Genomic DNA, 26,295 nt, shown 5'->3' on the forward strand with positions numbered 1-26,295 from the left:
CTGGGAAATTCCTTCTCACTCTTTAAAAATGGCTTTATCTATTTTCATATAATGCTGACAAAACATCTGGGAAATTTACTGATATAAGGCTGTCTGTTAGGACGCCAAATTAATTTCAATTCCCTGAGGTATCTTATTTTAATTAACAAATCTATGCGTCTGTTCTATTAATTAGTATGCCAAAAGAGTAAGCATGAGATGAGTTTGTTTCTAACAAAGAATTTATCTTCTACAATAATAAAAATGGTATTAACAGTCTCAATCAAATTTTCTTTATACATTTAATAACAGTCTTGAAATTCTACCCAGAAATGCAGTGTAAGCACTGTCATTTAATGAAAAGCTTAATTCTTGGTGTGCTGTATTCCAAGAGCTTCATTATTAGGGTAGTGTATGCCTATTGCTGTATTTTTAAAGATTATTAATGAGCATGAGTTCTTTTCCTATGTTAAATTTGTAAACTTTCTGTTGGCTATAAATCTTACTCTTATTCCACATCCCTATGTTTTCTTGACATGCCATTTGATATAATTCAGAAGCAACACAACCTGCAATTTTTTCCCAGCTATGTATTTTTCCTGAGACTACCAATAATGGAGTGTGTTTTCTTACATTTTCAACCTTAAATGCACTTAAAATAATTTTGGGTTGGGCTAGCAAGATGGCTCCGCATATAAAGAGGCCTGCCTCCAGGTGAGAGCACCTGAATTCCATTCCCTGGGTGCACACACAGTGGAAGGGGAGTCCTGCAGCTTCTCCTCTGACAGCTGTGGGATAGATATGCACATGCATGCACACATCTGCACAATAAACATGCAATAAATGGTGCTAAAAACATTTTAAACAGGAACACAATTGGCAGACTAGATTAACTGTGAATCTGTTATGTTGAAAACGCTAATACAGGAACTTTACAATTGCCCATTTGTTGCCAGGATGCTTGTGATTAAAAGTACTGTAGAACTATTCTTAAAGAAAATATTGCTAGACAGTTGATATCAAAGAAAAAAAATATAATATAACAAGTTTGTATATGGCTACTTGCTTTGAGTCTCTCACATGGATGACCCATAATAGTACCTGATGACAGACAGAGAGGCAGGTAGTTAGTGTTTTAGTTCTTTGTAAGGCAAGAAGTAATCAAGACTATTATGGAGGTCTTTATAGGATGGCTAGAAAACAGATTTCCATAAATCTTATTGATATAATTAATAAACAATAAGAAATGAGGATATTCGGGGTAAAAAATATAGGCCTATTAAATAAGAAGAATGGGATGTTTCAGAAGTAAATATTACACTAATTGAGCTAGGATTCCCAGCTCTTAGAAACCAATGGCAAGTAGCCATCTGCCAATGCTGATTCATTATGAAATAGCATATGTTTAATTTTTTAATATAACTTTTCTCACAGATAGACCCTGCCCAGTGCTGACACTACCACAGAGCATGGGGAAGTCAGGAATGCTCCACAGCTCCCTTCTTCCCACATGCGACTACACTTCAGATGGTTTCCTTCCCTTGAGAAGCAGAGGCAGTGCCTTAGTCACACACCCTGGTAATGGAAACGTGAACTGTGTGAACTCAAAAAGCAACGTGGCCCCTGAAAAACTGGGTGAGAATAGAAGCATCCCTTCATCTCAGCTCTTGACAACCTAGAAAGGAAGTACAAGTGTACATTTTAGGTGTAAATAGCGTTGACCCTAAGTTAGGTTAAATTAATGTGAAAGAACATGAACATGATTATAGAAAATGATAATCTCTAAAGGCATTCAGCATCCAAAGTAGTGAGTAAACACGTCTTCTTGATCATTTGCACTGACCTCGAAACAACTGTATTCAAGTACTGTCATTGCCAAGCTTTCAGGGTGTCATACGCTAGAGGACATCATTGGATTTCATGGATGCAATCATCATCAACTCTTTCAATTAGTATGAGCATTCGAAAACCAACGATAGAAGGAGACTGTACATTCACAGTTGAATAACAGGGTAAGCCTAGAGAATTCAGTTAATTTATAATGGGGAATAAATTGGTAACTATTTACATTTATAAGTCATATTTAGTCACAATGCCCCTATTAATAAGCCCTTCACCCAGATTCCTGCAAGTAACTTCAATGTACTCACTGGTTCACTCAGTTATACTTGGGTGAGTTGTTCTGTGATTGGGATCCTATCTGGAGTGAATGGATGTGGTCCATTGCTTCTTGCTCTTTGTCTGCTTTGTTGCACACACACATGTGCATGCACATATGCACACACACACACACACACACATACGAGAGAGAGAGAGAGAGAGAGAGAGAGAGAGAGAGAGAGAGAGAGAGAGAGAGAGAAAGACAGAGACAGAGACAGAGTGTTCTGCCAATAAAATGTTCAAATATGTTAGAGAAATTTGGAAGGCTGTTTCTCAATAGTCAGCTAACCATGTATCCTATTGTTGAATTCAGATACAGAGCAGCAGCATACACAACTTGAGATGAGAGTCTCTGTTTATGGGTCCCTTATCTCTGCCTTGCAACCACTTCTTTTTTCCCAAGGTGATGTAAAACAATTTAATTTATTATAATTTATTCACATTACATCCCAATGGTTATCCCTTCACTTTTATCTTCCCTTTCCCATCCACTCCCTCTTCTGCCCTATTCCCTTCCCACACACCTCTGACAGAAGAGGACCTCTGTCCCCACCATATGACCACAGCCTATCAGGTCTCATCTGGATAGCCTGCTTCCCCTTCCTCTGTGTGCCTCCACCAAGTAGGAAGTGAACAAATCAGGAGCACCAGAGTTCACGTCAGAGGCAATACCTGCTGTCCCCACAACTGTGGAAAATGAGCTGTCCTTTGGCTAGATCTGAACATGGGCTCTCGGTTGGCTGCATACGTTGTCCTTGAGTGGTGCAACAGTTTGCGCAGGCTTTTCTGGGTCTAGATCTGCTAACCTTGATGGTCTCCTTGTGGGGCTTCTGATCACTCTGGGCCCTTCCATCACCCCATTCTTCCATACCACTCTGGTCCGAGACCAGCAGTGAATCCCAGCATCTTTCCCAATCCCCTGCTGTGTGGACTCTCTCAGAGGACATCTATGTTTGGCTAATATACATTTATAACTGAGTACATACCATACATGTCTTCCTGGGTGTAGGTTACCTCACTCAAAATGATCGTTTCTAGTTTCGTCCATTTGCCTACAAATCTCAAGTGACAACACATACTGGCAAGGATGTAGAGAAAGGGGAACACTCTTCCATTGCTGGTGGAATGGCAAATTTGTACAACCATGGAAATCAATCTGGTGTTTTCTCAGAAAACTGGGAATAGTGCTACCTCAAGACTCAGCCATACTACTCCTGGGCATATACCCACCACACAACAAGGACGTTTGTTCTTAGCAGGTTTATTTGTAGCATCCAGAACCTGGAAACAACCTAGATGTCCCTCAACTGAAGAATGGGTAAAGAAATTGTGGTACATTTACACAATGGAATACTACTTAGCAACCGCTTCTTCATTGTGCCTTCAATTATGAGTGTAGAAATGCCGATGAAGACATGTGTTCATGTCCATTGCTTTTCTTTTGTGTTTTAAATTGCCCAGACCCGTTTGCAGCATGCATAATTTCTGGTGGATATTAACATTTATTTTTTAAAATATATACTCATTCTCTCTACTTAACATTAAGAAGTATAACTTGGTTTCACACTTGTTTGTCTTTAAATTTTTTCCATGCTAGTCCCCTGAGCAGAGGGAAGGACATTCCATAACACCAACAACCCTGTGTATATTTTCATTCTGGCTACTTCTACACATGACGATGATGAACTAGTTCCACAGGGCATAATTTACTTCCCTTCAAGCTACTGATGAACAAGCCTGCAATGTAGTCACTTTTTACCATTAGTTTACATTGAAATACTGAACTGCTCATTTATCAACAAAATTCTTGTTTTGCCTTCTCTGCTAGAGATTCATACAGATGCACGGCCAGAGTAGCTCCTCACAGGAGGTCGTGGAGAGAGTTAGATGATATGGTCTTACTGAATCTTAGGATAATGGAACACCGTGGGCACTGAACAAGTTATGTGAGACTAGGCTTGTCTCAGGCCTGGTTTCTTTTCCATGTTCTATAGTACTATTGTACTTTCTCTTTCAGAATGGAAGTTTTAGACAAAACTATCAGAATGTACGCACTACAGCCTGGATATACTTTTTAAATTGAACTCTTGCTGTCTGTCAAATGAAGATAGCACAGTATCTCATAAAGAAAGCTAAAGAGGGTGGCAATAATTGATGAATCTAGTTATGAAATCGAGCTTGTATAAATGAATATGTAAACTACAAAGGCATGGTTACTTACATTTGTCCTAACTCAAGTGCACACTTTGATATTGATGCATATGTCAGTGATCTTCAAAACAGAAGGCATTGGTGATAGTATCAACAGCTGCATGAGCTGGCTGGGAGCACAGACATGTGGGATTGAGCCAGACAAGTGCAGCTCATGGGCAGCAAATAGTGAGTCATCTGGTCTACCTTCAGGAGAGCAGAAGAGAAGACAGAAAAAGAAGCAATGAACCACATCCATTCATTACAATCACAGAATGATTCTACCTAAGTATAGCTGAGTGAAAACAATGAGTCTACTGATGTTACTTGCAGGAATTTGCGTAGGAGGTTTATTAATAGGGACACTGTAACTAAATATGCAATTGCATCAACAAAAATCCACTCCAAAAGAAATTCGGAAAAGTACTTGTTTATCTCCTGAGCCTTGTAAGTTTTATTAACTTTCTGGCTCTTAAGGGACTGTCCCCCAGATGTAATGTTTCAATTTCAGAGAAAATTGCTACACAACATAGGGGCTGCAGATGGTTCATGTGGAAGAATGAACGGATGTGATTGATTCAAGAAGTAAATGGGATGCACTTGATTGAAGGTGTATAGCTGTATGGAAATATCACAACGAATCCCATTAATTTGTATGGAAAAGAAATACTATAAAGAAACTGTGGTACATGTACACTATGGAATACTACTCAGCTATTAAAAACAAGGAATTCCTGAAATTTGTGGATAAATGGATTGAGCTAGATATGATCATATGAGTGAGTTAACCCAGAAGCAGAAAGACTCAAATGGTATATACTCACTTACATCTGCACACTAGCCCAAGGGGCATGTCCCATGAAAGCCTTCACTTACCAGGAAACTGGGACAGAGGGGAGGAAATCCTATTGGGACTCTAGATGAGAGAAGCATGGGAGAATAGCAAAGTAGAAGGATCCAGAGGGTCCTAGAAACCTACAAGTAGAACATTAAGATAGGCAGATTTGGGCCCAGGGGTCCTGCACAAACTAAGGTACCAGCCAAGGACAATACAGGTGCTAAACTTTAAACCCCTACCCAGATCTAGCCAATGGACAGAACATTCTCTACAGTTGAGTGGAGAGTGGGATATGACTTTCACACGAATTCTAGTGCCTCATATTTGACCGTGTCCCCTGAATTGGGAGACCTGGTGGCACTCAGAGGAAGGATAGCAGGATACCAAGAAGAGACTTGATACCCTATGAGCATATACAGGGGGAGGAAATCCCCCTCAGGAACAGTCATAGGGGAGGGGAATAAGGGGAAAATGGGAGGGAGGGAAGAATGGGAGGATACAAGGGGTGGGATAACCATTGAGATGTAACAAGAATAAATTGATAATAAAAAAAAGAAAATCCAAAAAAAAAAAAAAAAGAAAAGAAAAGAAAAAAATACAATGGGGGGGGGGGAGAAATACTAAAAGCCACACATACATTAAAAGAAAAACATCTCTCATATACAAATAAATTCATGGTACATTCCCAATACTTATTCATTTGTCATCTATTTATAGCTACCATATAGTTAATAACATTTGTACGAAGTCCCAGACTAGAACCTCCAAGGGCCAGAGAAACAATTACTATCCTGTTCCCTATCTGTCAAATAGTCATTTACCTATAGTGCATGCATTCTCCTGGTGTAACTTATTGGCATATAACCTAAACAATCCAATTAGTTCAACAGAACAAAATTTTGTTCAACAGAAATGTTTTCTCTCTCTTGTGCAGTTTTGGGCAAGAAAACAGTGGCTTTAATTGTAAAGACAGTTATGTAAAACTTGTGCAGTTTGAAGCTTGCATCTACTGAAACTGTTAATTGCCAAACAAAGAGATCAAGACATGGTCCCTAACATGTAGTGAAAATAGAATACTCTTTGGAAGTGGAAATACTTCATTTCCATTTAGAGAATGGTGAATTGGCTTCTATGTAAAAAAAAAAAAAAGTGGCCAAAATTTTCTTTGAAAAACGAATTGTAGTCCTTTCTGGGAAGGTGAAATATAATAAATGTTGTGGGCAAACTGGAGGTAGCTGGGGACGTGAAAGGGAAAGATGAGATGGGAGTGTAAGGAATGGAAGGAGAGTGTGTAAGGAGAGACATCTCTAATTGGGGAGCATTGAGGGGGTGGTGTGGAAATCTAGTCCAGTGGAAACATTTCAGGCTCTGTGAGGGTGATCTTAGTAAGGACTTCTAGTAATGGAAGATACAGAGTCTGAATTGGCCATTTTTTTTTTTTTTGTAGCCAGGCAAGGCTTCCAGCGGTAAGACTGAGGTGTTGGCTGAAGAGGTTCCATGGAGATTCCTTAACAAACCAAGGTTGTTGGATAGAAGGCTACCTTCTGAAAACGGACTGTGCCATTGCCAAGGACAACATCCACACAGCTCATTAAATGTAAAGAGGTCAAGCTGATGACTTCATGGAGTCGTCTCCCCTAGGTTCTAGTCTCTTTGGCAGGGAAAGCTGTGTTGAAGGCTATGGAAAGCGATACCTTGATGCCATTCCAGCCACAAAACCCTCAACCTACACTCTGCTCTGCCTGCAAGATGCCTGGGGCAAAGGTATCACAGAACTTGTGGGAGTAGCCAACAAATGTTTGGTTTAACTTGAGGCCCATGTGATGAAAGTGAGCCCATGATCTCTCTATATAAAGAACTTAAGAAAATAAATTCTAACAAGACAAATAATCCAATTAAAAATGAGATACAGATGTAAACAGAGAACTCTCAACATAGAAATCTCAAGTGGCCTTGAAGCACTTACAGAAATGCTCAATGTCCTTAGTCATCAGGTAAATACAAATAAAACAACTCTGAAATTTCATCTTACACATGTCAGAATGGCTAAGATTAAAAAAAAAAACTCAAGTGACAGCAAAAGCTGGAAAGGATATGGAGAAAGGGGAACACTCCTCCATTGTTGGCAAGAGTACAAACTTTTACAATCACTTTGCAAATTGACCTGGCACCTTCTCAGTAAATTGGGAATAGCTCTACCTCAAGACCCAGCTTTACCACTTTTGGCCATATACCCAAAAGATGCTCTACCACACAACAAGGACATTTGCTCAACTATGTTCATAGCAGCCTTATTCATGATAGCCAGAAATGGGAAACAACCCAGATCTCCCTCAACCAAAGAACAGGAAAATAAATTAGAACATTTACACAATGGGATACTACTAAGCTATTAAAAACAAAGAAATCATGAAATTTGCAGGCAAATGGATAGAATAAGAAAAGATCATCCTGAGTATGGTAACCCAGACCCAGAAAGAAACAAATGGTATGTACTCACTTTAGAAGCAGATATTAGCCATAGAATACGGGACAAGTATGCAGCAATTCACCCAAAGAAATTAAGTTATTAGGAGGGCCCAAGGGAGTATGCTTGAATCTCACTCAGAAGGGGAAATAGTATAGACAGTGAAAGTGTTTGAAGAGAGGGAACAAAGTAGGAGAGGGAGTGTTGAGGGTGATGAGGGTGGAATGACATGTGGTGAGATTGGGGCTTGGCATTCGGAGGGATTGCAGAGAGAAGAGAAACCATGAGTGGTGCCATCTCTGAGATAAGCTGGAGAATCACCATACGATAGACTCCTGGGTGTATGTAGGGTGATTCTAGCTGAGACCCCTAGTCAGGGGGTTCATGGAGACTGAAGAGAACCCTAGTGGCAGGGGTCCTGAAGACTGAAGAGGCCACCCTCTAACTAGACAGGACTCCTAGTGGAGGGAGGGGAACACCAACCCATCCACAAAACTATGAACCAAATTTTACCATTCCAACAAATGTGCAGGGATGAAAATAGAGCAGAGATGAGGGAACGTCCAAACCAATGCCTGTGCCAACCTGAAATCCACAATCGGAGATAGCCAGCCCATGACACTATTAGTGATACTCTTCTATGCTTGCAGATGGGAGCCTAGCGTATCTGTCCTCTGAGAGGCTCCACTCAGCAGAGGATTGAAAATGATGTTGAGACTCACAGCCAAACATTGGTTGGAGCTCAAGGATTCTTGTGGAAGAGTGAGGGGAAGGATAGAATGACCCAGAGGGGACAGGACTTCCACAAGAAGACCAACAAAGCCAATTAATCTGGGCCCAGGGGGTCTTGTGGAGACTGAAGCACCAACCAAGGACAACGCATACAATGAACCTAGGCCCCCTACACGTATATACCTGATGGGGAGCTTGGTCTTCAGGTGGGTCCTGTAGTAAAGGGAGTGGGGATTGTTTCTGACAAGGACTCTGTTGTCTGCTTTTTGATCACTTCTTCCTGGTGGGGTTGCCGTGCCAGGCCACTGTGGAAGAGGCATTGTTCAGTCCTGATGCAACTTGATGTGCTGGGGTCAGTTGGTGTATGTGTGTGTGTGTGTGTGTGTGTGTGTGTGTGTGTGTGTCTGTGTGTGTGTGTGTGTGTGTGTCTGTGTGTGTGTGTGGTAGGGGTTGTGGGGTAGAGGGAATAGGGAGGGAGTGGCCTATGATAGGGATGCAAAGTGAATAAATTAATGCATTAAAAAAAGAAGTGAACTTGAGGAAAGTTTGTTTCTCTAAATGAAACAATTGCAAAGCATAATTAAATATAGTAACCTGAACTGAATTATGCTAAATTAATGAGTTGTTTATATGTTTATTTTCATGTTTAATATTACGCTCAAAGAACTATTAAAATAAATTACTTAACTCAGTGCTAAACCACAGTATAAATATTTGTTCATAAGTATTTACAAATTAAGAAGAGAGATTTTTTCATAGTATAGCCAGCTAGTGGTCAATGTTTGCAATGGAGACAAGCATTTATTATGTTTGGAGATTTTAGTTTTTTTATGCAATATCATGTAAGGTGCAAATAACAATTACTCTGATAAATATATTACTATAAATATAATTACAATATTTTACTAATATATTATTTAATATGTTTTCCATATGTGAGAAATTAAAAGACATACTATATCTTACCATATTACTAAGTGACATACACACCAAATCTTGTGTGTGTATACTTTTGAAACATGTAGAATGAATTTTGATGCACAAAACCTTCATGATCCTCTATCATCTGATTGCTGGGAAGTACGGACACACACACACACACACACACACAACCACAACCACATACACACTCAGTCATACACATACACTCACACACACACACACAACCACAACCACATACACACTCAGTCATACACATACACTCACACACACACACAACCACAACCACACACACACTCAGTCATACACACACACTCACACACACACACACACACACACACACACACACACACACACTCACACCTTTTTTAAATTTCTTTCTCTTTTTCTTTTTGATTTTTGGAACAGAGGTTCTTTTGTGTAGTCCTGGAACTTACTCTATAGAACAGGGGGCCTTGAACTCACAGAGACTTGTGTCATCTCTGGGGTGCTGGGATTAATGGCATGTGCCACCACTGCCCAGTGGAAGCACATATATTAAGTGTTAGCATTTCATAGTTCCATTGTCCTGCATGAATATTGGTTTTGTTGTGGATCTCTGACATAAAGAGCAGCAATGTACATTTATTCAGTTATCTCTTTCTGTATCTACATGGTACCATGACTAGAGTGTAGATGTTATAGAACAATTTGTGGAGATAGCTCTCTTTTTACATAATGCGGGTTCTGAGGCTCAAACTCAGGCCATTAGGTTTGGAGGAGCAAGGCATAAGCCATCTCACTGGCTCAATCAGAAAATTCTTGATTAGGTCTTTTAAAAGAAAAAGAAACTACTAGTACAAGCCATCCCTATGAAGTAAATGGAGTTTCAGAAATTTCCTATGACACTTGTGCAACAAAAATCATAACTCTTTATTTTTAAACATTTTATAGAGGCTGTTTACCACATCCAAACACAACTGTGCTCCATCTGTTTTTCTTGGTATAGGTGTTGAGATCTAAAATGTAAGTTAGATTAATACCAGAGCATCCGTGAATAATTTATTGTGTTTTCTTTCCTCACCTGCACTAACACGGTGAGCCTCCCTAGGCTGTGGTGTTTGAAGCCACATTGCTTTATAGGTGGCTAATCACAAACATATGCATTTGATATCATTTGCAATCCATGTCACGAAAGTTATCAGGAATTTTTATCTCATCACTGGAATTGTAATTCAGTTTTAATAATCAATATTGATTTTATACTCATTGGTTTCCAATTCATGCTTTCAATCAAAAATTTCACCCCGGCATTCAAACATTAGTACTGTATTACATGATTTCCACTCATCCCTATGGCCCCTCCGACTCCTTCTATGCATCCCCTCTTCTTTAGGAATTCAAGTCCTATTATTCTTTCATTTTCATTTTCATTTTCATTTTTATTTTTATTTTTATTTTTATTTTCATTTCTCTCTCTCTCTCTCTCTCTCTCTCTCTCTCTCTCTCTCTCTCTCTCTCTCTCTCTCTCTCTCTCTCTCCTAAGTCCTTATATAAAGGTGTTTAGGAATGACTACTTTTTACTGAATAACTTGTATAGGTGCTTGTCCCTCTTAGTCATTAATTATCTGTAGCTCTTCATCTAGAGGCGGGTGTGGGCCTTGTAAAGTTTCTCCCTTCCATGTTGGTATGCCAACTGGCGTTGTCAATGTGCATACCTTGTTTAGTCAACCACATGATTAAAATCTTAGATGTAGCATCTCTATCATGTCTAGAAGACACTATCTTGTTTTGGAAGTCTAGGAATCCACCATTTTGTTTGTTTGTTTTTGCTTTTTCAAGACAGGGTTTCTCTGTGTAGACTTGGTTGTCCTAGACTCACTTTGTAGACCAGGCTGGACTCAAACTCACAGCAATCTGCCTGCCTCTGCCTACCAAGTGCTGGGATTAAAGGCGTGAGCCACCGTGCCTAGCAGAATCCACCATTTTAAGACAAACTGAGGAGAGATTTTCTTGCCTGACACTGGTGTCTTAATAATTTATGATCTGTGGGAGAGGGAAACTGTCGCCCTGTATGGTGGCATAATTTCACTTTACTATATATTTATGAACATACATTTATGTATTATGTATTTTAAGTAAGCTTATAAAATAATGTTGTTTTATGACTTTGCTAAACATACTTACTGTTTTGTATCTCTACTTAATCCTCCCTCTCCTTTGGTATTTTCTTCTCTGTCCCTTCCCCAGATAAATCCTCCTACTTTCCTCTCTCATTTCACCTGTGTCTTGCCAACCCCATCTCCAGAGCTCCTTCCTCATGCATTCCACCATCGTCCCTTTCTAATTTCCTGACTTCTGCTGCTATTCTATAGTGTACAGTCAAGTCTAGTGATACAGAGTTAGAAACTTCAAGTAAGACTTCCTGAGCTCCACCCTGAAGTTGGACTGTGAATCTCGGCATTGGCTTTGATCCCCCGCAGGTTGGTGTCTTTCAGGGAACCTCTATGGTAGGTTCCTTTCCTGTTGCTTCTCTTCATCTGCTTCCGGAGTCTATTCTGTTTGCCTTTCTGAATGAGAATTAAGTATCCTCTCTATCCTTCCTAGTGTCCTTCTTGTTACTTAGCTTCTTTAGGTTTCTGGACTGTAGTATGTTTATTCTGTATTGTATGGCTAATGTCTCCTTATAAGTGAGCATATATCATGTGTGTCTTTCTGGGTCTAAGTTACCTCACTCAGGATGATATTTTCCAGACAGAGTCATGGGATACAAGGGTACAGAGGGGACAAGAGCTCCACAAGAAGACCAACAAAGCTCACAAATCTGGGCCCAGGGAGACCTGCAGAGAAGGCACCAACCATGGACCATGCTTGGAGAGGACCTGGGCCACCTTCTCAGATGTAGCTGATAGGCAGCTCAGTCTCCATGTGGGTCTCTTAGTAAGGGGAGCAGGGACTGTCTCTGACATGGACTCTGCTGTCTGCTCTTCAATCACTTCCCCCTGGTGTCGTGGCCTTACCAGGCCACAGAGGAAGAGGATGCAGGCAGTCCTGATGAGACTTGATAGGCTGTGGTCAGTTGGTACGGGATCATGACTCCCCCTTTATGAAGACTAGAAAAGGGAGGTAGCAATAAAAGGGAGTGGATGGGACTGGGAGAGGCAACAATTAGGATGTAAGTAATAATAATAAAAAAGAAACTTCAAGTAAAAGAGGACATGAAGTGTTTGTATTTCTGGATCTGCGTTATTTAATTCTATATAGTATTTTCTAGCTCCATCCACTTACCTGCAAGTTTCATGACTTCATTTTTTTTCTGTATGTTTGAATGTAGTTCCTTTCTGCATATGATGTAATTTTTATATCTATTCATAAGTTGAAGCACAGGTAGGCTGCTTCCATTTCCTATCTATTGCTACTAGAACCACTGTCTACATAAGCCAAGCTAGTTTGTCTGTTACAGGGTATCAAGTCTTTCAGGTATAAGTTAAAAAGTGGCATAGTTGAAGTATATGTTAGATCTGCTTTTAGGTTTGTTGTTATTCTTGTTTTGAGAATTCTCCATCCTAATTTATGTAGGTACCTGAAGCAATTTGCAATCCAAAAACTAGTTAATGAGAGTTACACTTTCTTCATATTCTAGCTAGCATTTTCTGCCAACTGATTTCTCTTTTGTTTGATCTTAGACATTCTGAGAGCAGTAAGATGAAATATCAAAGTAGTTTTAATTTGTATTTCACTGATTGCTAAGGTATTTCTTAGCCAGTTTTATTTCTTCTGAGAACTTTCTGTTCATAATTATTGCCTATTATTTATTGGGTCATTTGTTTTCTTGATTTTTTTGTTTTCTCCTTCTTCTTCTTCTTCTTCTTCTTCTTCTTCTTCTTCTTCTTCTTCTTCTTCTTCTTCTGTTCTTTGTGTATGCTGCATCTTAATCCTCTAATAGAAGTATAGGCAGAAAAGAATTTATCTAACTCTGGAGCATTCCGTGTCACTCAGTTGATTTTTTTCCTTTGTTGTACCAGTTTTTAAAAGGTTTGTGTGGTCCCATTTGTTGGCCTTAATTCTTGAAGGAATGGAGTGCTGTTCAGAAAATTCTTGCCTGCACTTATATCTTGTAAGATACCATCTATATTTCCTTATATAAATTTCAGTGTTGCAGACTATAGATTGAAGTATTATGTCCATTTAGATTTGACGTGTGTGTGTGTGTGTGTGTGTGTGTGTGTGTGTGTGTGCTCATGTGTACACAGAGTGATAGTTATCGGTCTAATTTCATCCTTCTACATTTGGATATCTGCTTTCTCACTACGATTTGCTGATGATGGTGTTTTTTTTCAGTGTGTGTTTTAGGCTTGTTTGCCAAATATCAAAGGCTACAATTACATACACTCTTTTTGGGGGTGGGGTTCTGTTTTGTTCTATTGATCTATATATCTGCTTTTGTGTCAGTAACATAATTTTTGTTTGTGTTTTGTTTTGTTTAGTTGGCTGGTTTTTAAACTATATCTCTATGATATAAATACAAATTGATATCTCATATGGTTATTTCTCTGGCATTATTCTTTTTGTTTAGGATTGCTTTTGACACTCTAGGTCTTTTGTACTTTCATACAAAGTTTATGATGTATTTTTTGGTATCTGTGAAGAATATCATGGGGATTTTGATCAGTATTTCTTTGTTGTTGTTTTGTGTTTATATGGTTTTGGGATTAGAGTAATGCTGGCTTTGTAGGAGTTTGGGAAAGCTCCTTCTGTTCCTATTTTTTGGAATGACTTGGTGATACTTGGTCATAGTTCTTTGAAAGTCTGACAGAATTCCACTTTGACTCCATTTGGATTGGAACTTTTCACTGGAAGACTTTTTTTTTTCTGATTTAGTATCCTTATTTTTTATGACTATACTTAAGCCACTGACTTCTTTTTTATTTATTTTGGGGATTTGGATGCATCTAGAAATTTGATCTTTTCTTGTAGATTTTTAAAAAGCATTACCTTATAGCATCCTGGTTTTGTGTGTGTGTGTGTGTGTGTGTGTGTGTGTGTGTGTGTGTGTTTGTGTTAGTGTTTCCATGTCCTGTGATTTTATTAGTTTGAGCTGCAATGATCCTTTTAGTGGTTAATTTGGTTAAATGTTTCTATTTTATTAATTTCTGGCTTTTCTGTTTTTGTTGCTTGATTGTTTTTCTTCTCAACTACTGGATTGGGTTTGACTTGTTCTTGTGTTTCCAAACTCTTCAGTTATTTCATTACATTACTTGTCTCTATTTTCTCATATTAAGTATAGGATTCTTTACTGATTAATTTATTTACTTTACAGCTTGATCACATCTTCTTCTCCTTCCTCTCCTCCCAGTCCTATCCTCTCAACTCCATTTCCCTCATTTCCCCTTCCCTAATTTCTCAGAGAAGGGAAAGCCTTCCAGAGATATCACCAAACCTTGGCATACAAAGATGCAGTAGGATTAGGCACATCTTCTCCTGTTGAGGCTAGACACGACAGCCCAGTTAGGGGAAAAGGATTCAAAGAGAGACAACAGAGGCACCAACAGCTACAGTTGTTAGGGTATCCATGCGAAGACCAAGCTGCACATCTGTGATATACGTGTATGAGTCCTGGGTCCCTCGCATACATGCTTCTTGGTTGGTAGTTCAGTCTCTGCAAACCCCTATGGTCCAAGATTAGTTGATTTGTAGGTTTTCTTGTGGTGTCCTTGACCTCTCTGGCTCCTTCAATACTTCATTCCCATCTTCCACAAGATTCTTTAATCTCCATCTAATATTTGGCTGCGGGTGTCTCCATCTGTTTCCATCAGTTGCTGAGTGAAGTCTCTCAGAGGACAGTTATGCTAGGTTCTCGTCAGAGAGATTTAATTACCCTTCCTTGATCCCTCCTTCTTACTTCGCTTCTTTCTGTCTGTGGTATGTAACATGGTTATCTTGTACTCTATGATTAATATCCACTTATAAGTGAGTGCATACCATGCATATCTTTCAGGGTTTGGGTTACCTCACCCAGGATGCTATTTTCTAGTTCCATCCATTTGCCTGCAAATCTCACGATTTCCTTGTTTTTAATAGTTGAGTAACACTCCATTGTGTAAATGTACCAGAGTTTCTTCAATCATGAGTTTATTACTATCATCTTTATGTTCGCTCCAGTGTTCTGGTGCTTATTCCTCTTCTCTTTAAACTCCTTGAATTCTTTGATCTTTTAAAAAAAATAATTTTTTTTTTGTCCTGGTGTTCACCTAGATAATTCCCATTGGAGATTATTTTATAGGGTTATGGGGGGGCTTAGTGGTTTAATTTTATTCTTATGATCAGTGCCTCCAGTTGGCAGGCCAATGTCTTGTCTGTTATAGGTGTTTCTACTCAACCATAATCAGCTCTTCACTGACCCTAGAGCTATTTGCAATCTAGATGATAGGAACAGCTGTGGGATCCAGAAGGCGTTCAGTAGGATTATCCTACCAGGATAGTGTTTGGAGGAGTAGTTAAATGTGATGTCAAATTAGTATGAATCTGGAGAGACTGCAGTTTGCTGTCACAGTGTTGGGCAATATACAACTGTACCAAGGGCTAGAAAATTCCATTTACTGCAATTTTAGATCAACGACCATAATGTTAACAAAACACAACAAAACAACAAAACCAAAACCAAAAAAACCTTTGATGTAAACTAAAGGATGTATCTTAATTAGCGTAATTAGTCATAAAATAAAATAGACGATATGGGAGTTTTTGCTAGTAGTCACTTAACTATAGGTTGGTATGTGTGTGTGTGAAACATATTTGTTTTACATTTAAGAGTTTTCTTTAAGTGGGGGTAAATAGCCACACTCTAGCTCAGGCTTATTTGCATTTTAATGGTGAAATGTCTCCATCTTGTGGCCAGATGGACTATGACACTTTCCTCTTAGAGTGTAATTTTGACCCTTTAATTTGGTGCACATAGAGCAGAGGTGTGCCTTCACCCAGGTTGATGTGTAAAAGAAGTAACAAATATTTTAAATCATTAATTTGAAGTGAACGTTGAGGTACATTACATTTTGGGTTTTTTTTGTTTTTGTTTTCACCATGATTTGATTTTGATATTGGGTTCTGGAGGTTGGAATTTCTGCTTTTATTGAACAAATTATTCAAGTAACATGAACTTTTAAAAAAGTGTCCAGTGTTTGAACATTTGTGATCATGTGCATGCCTGTTCTTAGTGTGACAAAAATTACAATGTCCACTTATTTGTATGCAATTTGGGAGTTGTTTCTAATGCATAACCCCATTTTAAACAATAGATGGCATTAAGATGCCATGGTTTGTGTTTTTCCAGAAGGCATGTATTTTGCTTCATAGTTTCAAAACTTTGGTTTTTCTTCTTGGTAAGAATACTTCTTGAGATTCAAAACTCACAGTTACTTTATTCTGACACTACTGGCAGTGAGTTCATCTTAAGTAGGCATTATAAAAAGTAAGCTTCCTAAAGGAACACTACTATTTTATCACTATTTGAGTATATGCACATATTCCAAATGAGATAAAAATATAAACGTATTTATATTTACTCAGACATTATTTAAAAGATAAGCTGTGGATGGTCTCTTTAAAATGAATTTTTGTTTCCATTTACAAGTAGTTTAAGACAGTTTCACATTTTACCATGAATGCTTATTAGAATTAAATTTCAGACTTTTAATTATATTTTGTTTAATTTAAAAATCAAGTAACAACATGCTGACTTTATGAAAGTTTGGGTTCCTTAGACAATTGTGGGACTTATCATGCATTTTTGTTACCTGATATTCTGAAATGAGAATTCCTTTGATGTCCAGCTTTTATATACTTTCTATTTTCAAGATTTCCATGAGACTTAGATTTTAGAAAGTGCATAGAGTAAAACTAACTTTCACAAATTGTTATTTAAAGGTAAAATGAAGAGTTTCATATAGGAAGAGAATATTGTACAAGGAGAAATATGTTTCGCTTCAATCAAGTATTAAGAAGTCAAGAGGATGACAGCTCTGATTAAAAACAAACAAACAAACAAACAAACAAACTAATTCCCTCCAGAGTGCAGCACATTTATCAGTGGTGTACATTTATTTGCCGTAATGAATATGTGTATATGTTTGTATGTACACACACACCAGCTTTCCTTTGCTAGAGTGCATCTCTTAATAAAAGTTAAAATGTAAAATAATAGTCTGCTCTCAACTTGAATTTCATTTCCCCCATCATATATTCTTTTGTAAGATAAAATAATCATCACAGTGAATTTGTTGTATATATTGAAGTATTAAAATATACTCATAGATCTTAAGACTTGCACTAAGCAGGTAAGTACTATCTCTTTGTTTTTTAATGTCAGTTTAATAGACTGAACCTAGTTGTGAAAGGGATGCTTACATTATATATATTTGTCAAACTCTATGATTCTGGACACACTTTTCATTTCCTTGAGGTCTAGTGTGCTCTCCCTCTTGCTTTTTTGTTAGAGAAAGGCTTCTTGTGCAAGGTCGTCCTACCCATTGCAAGATGTTTAGCATCCTTGAACCTGGCTACCTAAAAGTAACAGCAAACACTTTCCACTGAATCCAGTAAGGACAGGCAGCAGGTTCCCTGTGTTTCTATCCATATAGATGCAAAAAACTGCCAACCCTTATAGGGATGACTAGGTAATAAACTTCTAATTAGAAAGGATAATTTTCAGATTGTGTAGAGAAGTATTCATGAGTTGAGTTGTGTTGGAAAAACTAATTGATATCAAATGATAAGAGAGTTTACACAGCAGTTTTCCCTGCTGAACAGCATGGTTATTCTTTATATTCACATAATGTTGAGAGATGGAAAACACAGAAGCCAATTAGGAAATTGTATGGAGTAACTTGTTTTGCTCACCATTAACAGTTCTTTTTTTTTTTTTCAGTAACATGATATTGCACTCTGATGCTTACCATGGAACTCAGTAGCTATATGGGATAGTGAGCAGCGGAAATGAAGCCAGCATGACTGAAGAGCTGATTTTTTTTGTTCACTTGCTGTTCTAACACTCTTGATATTGTGATATTCTATCCCTAGAGGAAGTCAGGGATCAGACTTGGTTCACAGAGGACTGTTTCATTATTTTAAGAAAGGTTATATTATCTAAACTGCTGAGAAAGACTTGCTCATTTGGACTCTAGATGAGAGAAGCATGGGAGAATAGCAAAGTAGAAGGACCAGAGGGTCCTAGAAACCTACAAGAAGAACATTATGATAGGCAGATTTGGGCCCAGGGGTCCTGCTCAAACTATGGTACCAGCCAAGGACAATACAGATGGTAAACTTTAAACCCCTACCCAGATCTAGCCAATGGACAGGGAATTCTTCACAGTTGAGTGGAGAGTGGGGTATGACTTCCACATGAACTCTGGTGCCTCATATTTGACCATGTTCTCTGGAGGGGGAGACCTGGTGGCACTCAGAGGAAGGATAGCAGGCTACCAAGAAGAGACTTGATACCCTATGAGCATATACAGGGGGAGGAAATCCCCCTCAGGCACAGTCATAGGGGAGGGGAATAAGGGGAAAATGGGAGGGAGGGAAGAATGGGAAGATACAAAGGATGGGATAACCATTGAGATGTAACAAGAATAAATTAATAAAAAAAAGACTTGCTCATTTAAAAAAAAATAAAGCTTTTAAGACATAAATTAAAAGCATAGAATTAGAAACACCCACTTCACAGTCTTGAAGACACTGCTGGGCTAAAAGGGAAGCAAGCATAGAAACAGAGATCTAAGAAACAGAAAGAGATAGGCTCTTGCAGTAAAAGTTGACGTTTCTGTATCTTAGGTGCCTTTGGGTTCTGGCCTGAGAGCACTAAGATGGTGATGCTGTGTCTTAGGTAACAATTCCTAACTGGTGCAGAGGTTGCAAAGGCCAGAGCTGGTTGGATCACAGGGTTGAAGATTACAAATCAGGCACAGATCACTGTAAACCTGACCAAGAGCTCACGCTTGGGGCTAAGGAGAGAATCTATACTATTATTTTGCTAAATTGACGTAGCATTTCTGAAACAATACAAAGGCATGCTATATCAGAGAGACATTGTGTTAAACTTTAAGTATTTTTTTTTACTACAGTTACTTATTACAATTACTTCTTTGTTTCTGTAATGAAATATCATGACAAAAAGCAACTTATAAAAGGGTTTATTTTGGTTTGTGGTTCCAGAGGGCAAAATATCCATACATGGGGAAGGCTAGGGCAGCAGGAGCAGGGAGCTGAGAAGCCACACCTTACGCACACAGAGGAAGCAGAGAGGGAACACTGGAAGTGTGATGAAGCTGTAAGCTCTCAAAGCTTATCCTGCAGTGACACGCCCCCTCCAGCAAGGCTCCACATCCTGTTAGGAACTGTCAGTTTAATTACTGTACACAGCGCCACCAATGGGCAGGCATGTGCTCAAATGCATGAGCCTATGGGGGGCATTTGTTACTCAATCTGCCATGTTTATTTATTTATTGTTTATGTTTACATTAGTGTGTGTGTGTGTGTGTGTGTGTGTGTGTGTGTGTGTGTGTGTGTACTCATGAATGCCTGCATGTGTGTTTGTGCCTGGGTGCAGGCAGGTGTGCTGCAGCATATATGTGGAGAGCAGAGAACAACTTTCAGGAGATGATTCTTTCCTTTTACCCTGTGGCTCCTAGGGATCACAGTCAGGACATCAGGCTTGACAGCAAGCATCCTTAACCACTGAGCCTTCTTGCTGATCCTCAAGCACTTTGTAAGGGTTTTTTTTTTCCTTCTTTTTTTCCACTTTAAAAAGCTAAAAACAACTTAGCTCCCAACCAGTAGTTTTGAAAATATTTGCCTTTTGTCTAAAGAAAAAAAAAACTGATGGGTACAATATCAAAATTGTGAAGAAAAAGCTAAGCCTCTGATACTTACATGTAATTCTTGTGTATCCTTCAGAACTAGTAGGAAGCATAGATGAAAGCATGAATGATGACGAATTATTGATGCCTTCTAATTGCCAGTTGTGATGGAGAAACACAAGTTTAACTACTATGTGATGTTTAACTTCTGAAATTTATTTTTTTCCCCTAGGAATTTGTTTACTTTAAATGTTTAATTTACTAGTGGGTCAGTATCCCAAATGATTCCTTTTGTTTTCTTACATGTTCAACTGAGTACTTATTTTGCCTTGGTGAGTAAATGTTATATATTTGGTGAAATCAATATATTATAGGACCTAAACTTGACGTGTATTAACAATTACCGAACATGCCAGTGTGTATATAGTACACTGCAAAATGCTCACCTCTGAGCCCATAGTGGGAATGACTACAACCCACGGTTTGGTCAGGGAGCTAGGGAGAAGAGCGTACCTTCCAGCCAGCTGTGTGATGATACATGCAGTTCTGTGAGGTTTTATGCTTCTGTTTTTGATGCCACAATTTTGGTCAGAATAATCTATGTTTTGATTTGCTCTTCGCTTCTCAATCATCTTGTTTCGATTTTTAAAACTTTAGCTTACAAAAGTTTTGTGTCTGATTCTCACTTCTATATGGCCAGTTTGCTGATTTTTAGTAACTAAATTTGTTCATTGACAATTTCATCTTTGTATATATGCATTCTGATTATTCTCACCCGCAAGCTCTCTTTTCTCCCCCCCTCCCCATCTCCGTCAATTTCCTTTCTACATTACAAATGCCTTTCCCACATTCTTACTCGTTTGTTTGTTTTGTGCCCTCTTGAACTGAACAAGACAGCTGCAGCACCACCACAAGTATGGAACTATTTCCTAGAGTCTGGTAGGCTCACCAGGAAGTGCTCACTGAAAACAAGGCACCCTTCTCTCTGTCGGTAGCTGCCAGTTCAACAGGGAAGAGGAGATGCCTCTCAGCCTCAGCCTCAGCCTCATCCACGAACGATTTCTGCCAAGCCCAGAGTCTGGTAACTGCTGTCGTGATCTCAGGACTGAAGTGGCTGTGGCATGGCCAGAAGATGACATTTTGCAGCTGTTCTCCCAATCTTACAGCTCGCTGATTCTTTGTATATTGGAAAGTAACAGCAGCAGCAGCAGCAGCAGCAGCAGCAGCAGCAGCAGCAGCAACAACAACAACAACAGCAGACTTATGGTCTGTGGTTTAGTACTTACTTTTGTCAGGCTGTAAATGCTCAAAGCCCACCCTTCAGTGACTCGGCTCCTCCAGCAAGAATCTGCATCCTCACAGTTCAATAACATTAAACAGCGCCATCAACAGGTGGTCAAGTGTTTCAATGCGTGAGCCTGTGTGTGTGTGTGGGGGGGGGCATTTCTCCTTCAAACCACTATATTTATTTTTCCAGGACAAACCATCATCACTGCCTTCATCTTGTAGGTTCAACAGAGCTGACCACTTGTGAGAAGATCCAGGTTGTAATTTACTCCTCTGTGAAATGAGTTAACAGAAACATGACAGGCAACCTTATTTTTATAGAAATTTCTCAAAAGCCCCAAAATGATGTTGAAGAACTGGTTATATTCACTTGCGACAGAAGTGCCAAGTGCTGTAACAAGTAGAGGAAGTTATGTGCTTTTGATACCAGCAAAAACATTACCTAGTGGCAGAAAGAAAGATAGGGTCTTCTAATTGAAAAAGAGTGGAAAGATACTTTCATAATTACAGGGCTACAGTGACAGCTGCGTACACTGTCCGCTCGCACACGCTGCAGGTGGTAATTTAACCATGTGCATCCCATTCATTTGAATGGAAAACAGTGGGGGGTGGCCCTCTTGAATCCTATATAATTGCAGACATTTTCAGCAACTACCATTTTAATGCTGTGTAAAATATGGCTTATTTTTTTCATAGTAGATTTTCCTATCCAGCAGAGCTTTTAAGGAGCAGGCTTCAAGTATTTGTCCCTCTTTTTGTTTAAAAATTTGCCTTTATCATTTTCATATTTCAAGGTACACATGAAGGGTAACAGCCACAAAGTCTCTCTCTCTAAGAAAAATATTTGACTAAGGTCTTGTCTTGTTATTAGCATCCCTAAATGTAGTTAAGTACATATGAATGAAAAAGATCACAGTCAAAAGAAATCTGAGTTCAACTGCAGTTTTATAAAATTGGCTTCAGTCATCACTGTTTGAAAACATTTTTGAAATGTATTCATGCCCATCTACTATTATTCAAATTCATAGCTTTCTAGTTAGCTTTGTTAACTTGACACAAACCTTTATTAAACAGAAAGAAACATATCTGAAAATTAAAGAAAAAAAAGGAACCTCCATTTAGGCATTTCCTCTATCTGCTAGGCCTATGCATACAGTTATGGAGCATTTTTTAAATAAGTGATTAATGTGGAAAGACGCAGGTCACTGTGTACTGTATCACTTCTGAGCACGTGTTTCTGGGTTATGTAAAGCTGAGCAAGCCATAGGGAACAATCCAGTAAGAAGCATTCCTCCATGCTTCCTGCCTTGATTTTCTTTGCTTTCTTTTTTTTTAAAAAAGATTTACTTATTATTATGTATACAGAGCTCTGCCTGAATGTACCAGAGGAGGGCATCAGATCACATTATAGATGGTTGTGAGCCATCATGTGTTTGCTGGGAATTGAACTCATGACTTCTGGAAGAGCAGTCAGTCCTCTTAACCGCTGAGCCATCTCTCCAGCCCCTGCCCTGATTTTCATCAATAATATACTGTAATATGGATGTGAGGTCTAAAACAAGCCTTTCTTCCCCAAATTGTTGATGGTGTTTATCAGAGCAACAGAGAACAGACCAGGATGATGGCTCTCTGGTTTCAAAGTGCAGAGAGACTCAAAGGCCATGAGTCAGATGGAGTGGTTCTTGGTAGACCTAAAGCTCGTGGTTGGAGATGAAGGTCACATCCTCAAGCTTCTGATCAGAGACTTACATCTTATGTCACCTATCTTATTTAAGTGAAACAAAAACAGTAACAGCTTTCTTTCATAGTATTGGGACAGTTAAAACCAAAGAAACAGTATTAGAAGAGTGGGCCTCAACTGCTTGTCTTCAGAGTGGGATCCATTCACCACATCTTTTGATCTCCTAGCATACTTAAAAATGGCTCGGAGGTTAAGAGCATTGTTCTTCCAAAGGTCCTGAGTTCAATTTCCAGCAACCACCTGGTGGTTCACATCCATTTATAGTGAGATCTGGTGCCCTTTTCTGGAATGCAGGTACACAGGGGGCAGAACACTGTATAAATAATAAATAAAATCTTTTAAAAATCTCACATCATGATCACTGTTATTATTATAAATAGTAACTCTTGAAGATGCTGGAGAAGTGTGGGAGCAAAGACTTGGAGTTGCCCATTCTACTGCCCACTGACATATAAGTTGTTGGATTCTCCAGGATTTCTAAGTATCCCAGTGTCCTTGTTGCTGGAGAGACTGGAAGGTGATCAGCAAAGGCAGTGATCATTGGCTAATTGTACAATGTCTTATTTCAACCAGAAATAATGATGGTCCAGGTGTGCCAGGACTATTTCTAATTTATCTTTATTTCCTCCATTGGCAGAGGGTCACACAAGTTGTTGGTAACAGGATCTTTAAGTTCACTATATACACTGTACTAGAAAAATGTTAAAAATGGCTTGGATTCATACCAATATAAAAACAAAGAAGAGAAAATTAGAGCTAGAGGCTTAGCTTGGCCAAGCATACTAGGACTGCAAATTCTGTTTATTAGGCATCTGTTCTTACAGCTAAATAGAGACACCAAAGAGACAGAAGGGAGCTGATAAAAACAATATTCATTATTATCACAAATGAGAATGTCCTGTTATGAATTAAATGGAGCAAGAACACTGAGATGTTTGGGGTTTGATTCTTTGCTCTTTGGATAATATTCATGTTTTCTTTTACTCAAAAATCATTGTCTCTTTGCCTGTTGCTGTTGTATTTAGTGGAAAAGATGGATAGAAGTCTGTGGAAGAAATTCAGCTTCCAGGGATGAAAATATTTCAATTATAATAAATCCTACAGGAAACTAAAGATTGCCTGCTTGCTTTTCTCACAATATAATCAATACAGTTTCTATCACAGAGTCAGGACTGTTTTGTATAGTTTTCCAGGATAAACTCTACCATGAGGTATGATACAAGTTTCAGAGGTTTAGACAGATGGCCAGAGAATTTCCATCTTAACTATAATTGTGGTTGGCAATATTTTCACTGTATATTACATTAAGATAATGAAGTTGGTGAGCAAGCTCACACAAATCACAAGATTCACCCCAATTCATCATGAACAAGTTCATTAATGTGGACTTCTATTCTATTTAATTTGGAGGAAGGCCAAAGATGTTTTACTTCTTTGAGCCCCATTCTTTTCTTCCTGCAAATTTTCATCTCTGCATTTCAGAGCAGAGTGAACATGCATTCAGGCCTTTACTGGTCTGCTTTTCATCTAATCCAGGTTTGTTTTCCCTTTAGGAAATCATGAACTATCCACTCCTCTCTATGCCTCTGCCTTTTCTTTGTCTTCTTTTCAACTTCTGATTCTTTCTTACTTTTCATGGCTTTATGGAGGTATAGCTCACATACACTAGGTTACACATATGTAATCTGTGGATTTGATACTGTGGATTATATTCATTGAACATACTATTAGTCCAAAAGCTTTCCTGTTTTGTTTTGTTTTTTTCTTTAGTCCTCCTTCCCTTCCCAACTCTTAAGCTCTGGGAACTTTTGATCTCCTATACAAGTTTTCTTACAGTGAAAATTTTATTTCTTACCATGATAGACCCAGATTTATAGGAAGTAAAAATCTGCTCTATATGTGGATGGCTTCACCTTGATAGTAAACAGAGAAGCATACGTAAAGCAGAAATAAACACCTGAACGCTAAAAAAATGAAGAAGGCAAAATAATATACAATAATGGTAGTTGTTGTAAGATAGGAATGCTGAATATATTAAATATCTTTAAGTGACTACTCATGACATTGATTGTGGCACGTTATATTTTTTCAAAGGGAGATGGATTACAGCCAAGACCAAAATTACCAGCCTTACTTGAAGACACTTATTTGTGGACGAGGCTTTAATGAACAGAAGTTTAAAGGAAATACTGACATTCCAAAGTCTGAAACTGCATTTTGCCATTACTAAACAATGAGCAATTTTGATAGATTATTTAGTATACTGCTTTTACTGTCTATTTTCCTATTTGTTATTTGAGGCAAAATTTGGAGATCCTTTCTATAGAGTGGTGGCTCTCAACCTGTGGGTCTTGATCCCTTTGGAAACCCTCTAATCTCTAAAACATTTACATTACAATTCACAACAGTAGCAAAATTACAGCTATGAAGTAGCAACAAAATAGTTTTATGATTGGTGGTTATCCACAACATGAGGAAGGAACTGTATTAAAAAGTTATAGAATTAGTATGGTTGCTATAAAACATAAAACATAAACTCTGATTACCCATGTGTGATTTTTATTCAGATGAGGCAAAAGGCTGAGCACTTTATGCCCAGCCACGGGCGTGTTAAAATCCGAGTGTGTACGTGTCTGTGAAGAAATACTACAAATAGAAATGGATTTTTATTACTAGACATCTTCCCTTTATCTGTAAACTAGAACAGCTTAAAATAATTTGTGCTAAGCAAGAAAACACACTTTAATGGCCTGACACATCATACGGTCTTTAAAACGTTGGTCATTATTCTTAGTTTGAAAATTTGGTATTTTAGTGGTGTTTGAGCCAAACTCCTCACATATCTCTCACCCCAACCTGCTTGCCCTTTAGAAAATGGGTATTGATTTTTCAAACTCTGGAAGCTACAGCTGTAGCCAGTCAAGAACATCTCCCATATCAGCAGCTATCGAGTTAGCTGACTGCAAGCAGCCATGAGAGGGTCACTTCTGATTAGAACTGACATCTAGGACTTTTAAAAATGAGTTCTCTCCTAGCCTGCTCATGGATTCTTCTTTATTGTGCACAGAACCGCAAACCTTGCTACTTAAAAATAGCACAGGCACCGCATTTGTTTCCTGATCACAAT

At 38.6% G+C, this 26,295-nt stretch overlaps 1 protein-coding gene across 1 annotated transcript in view; it reads right to left on the bottom strand.

The window, feature by feature from the left end:
- LOC311580465 (phospholipid scramblase family member 5-like) overlaps positions 1-21,525 on the bottom strand; it is a 64,614-nt gene extending 43,089 nt beyond the window's left edge. The window contains exon 1 of the mRNA XM_084752087.1: positions 21,427-21,525. The gene's annotated coding sequence lies outside the window, so the exon portion shown is untranslated. The remainder of the gene's footprint in view (positions 1-21,426) is intronic.
- Between the last annotated feature and the right edge of the window lie 4,770 nt (positions 21,526-26,295).

This window comes from Acomys minous, assembly GCF_964271855.1.
Source record: "Acomys minous genome assembly, chromosome: 13".
NCBI classification, from domain to species: domain Eukaryota; kingdom Metazoa; phylum Chordata; class Mammalia; order Rodentia; family Muridae; genus Acomys; species Acomys minous.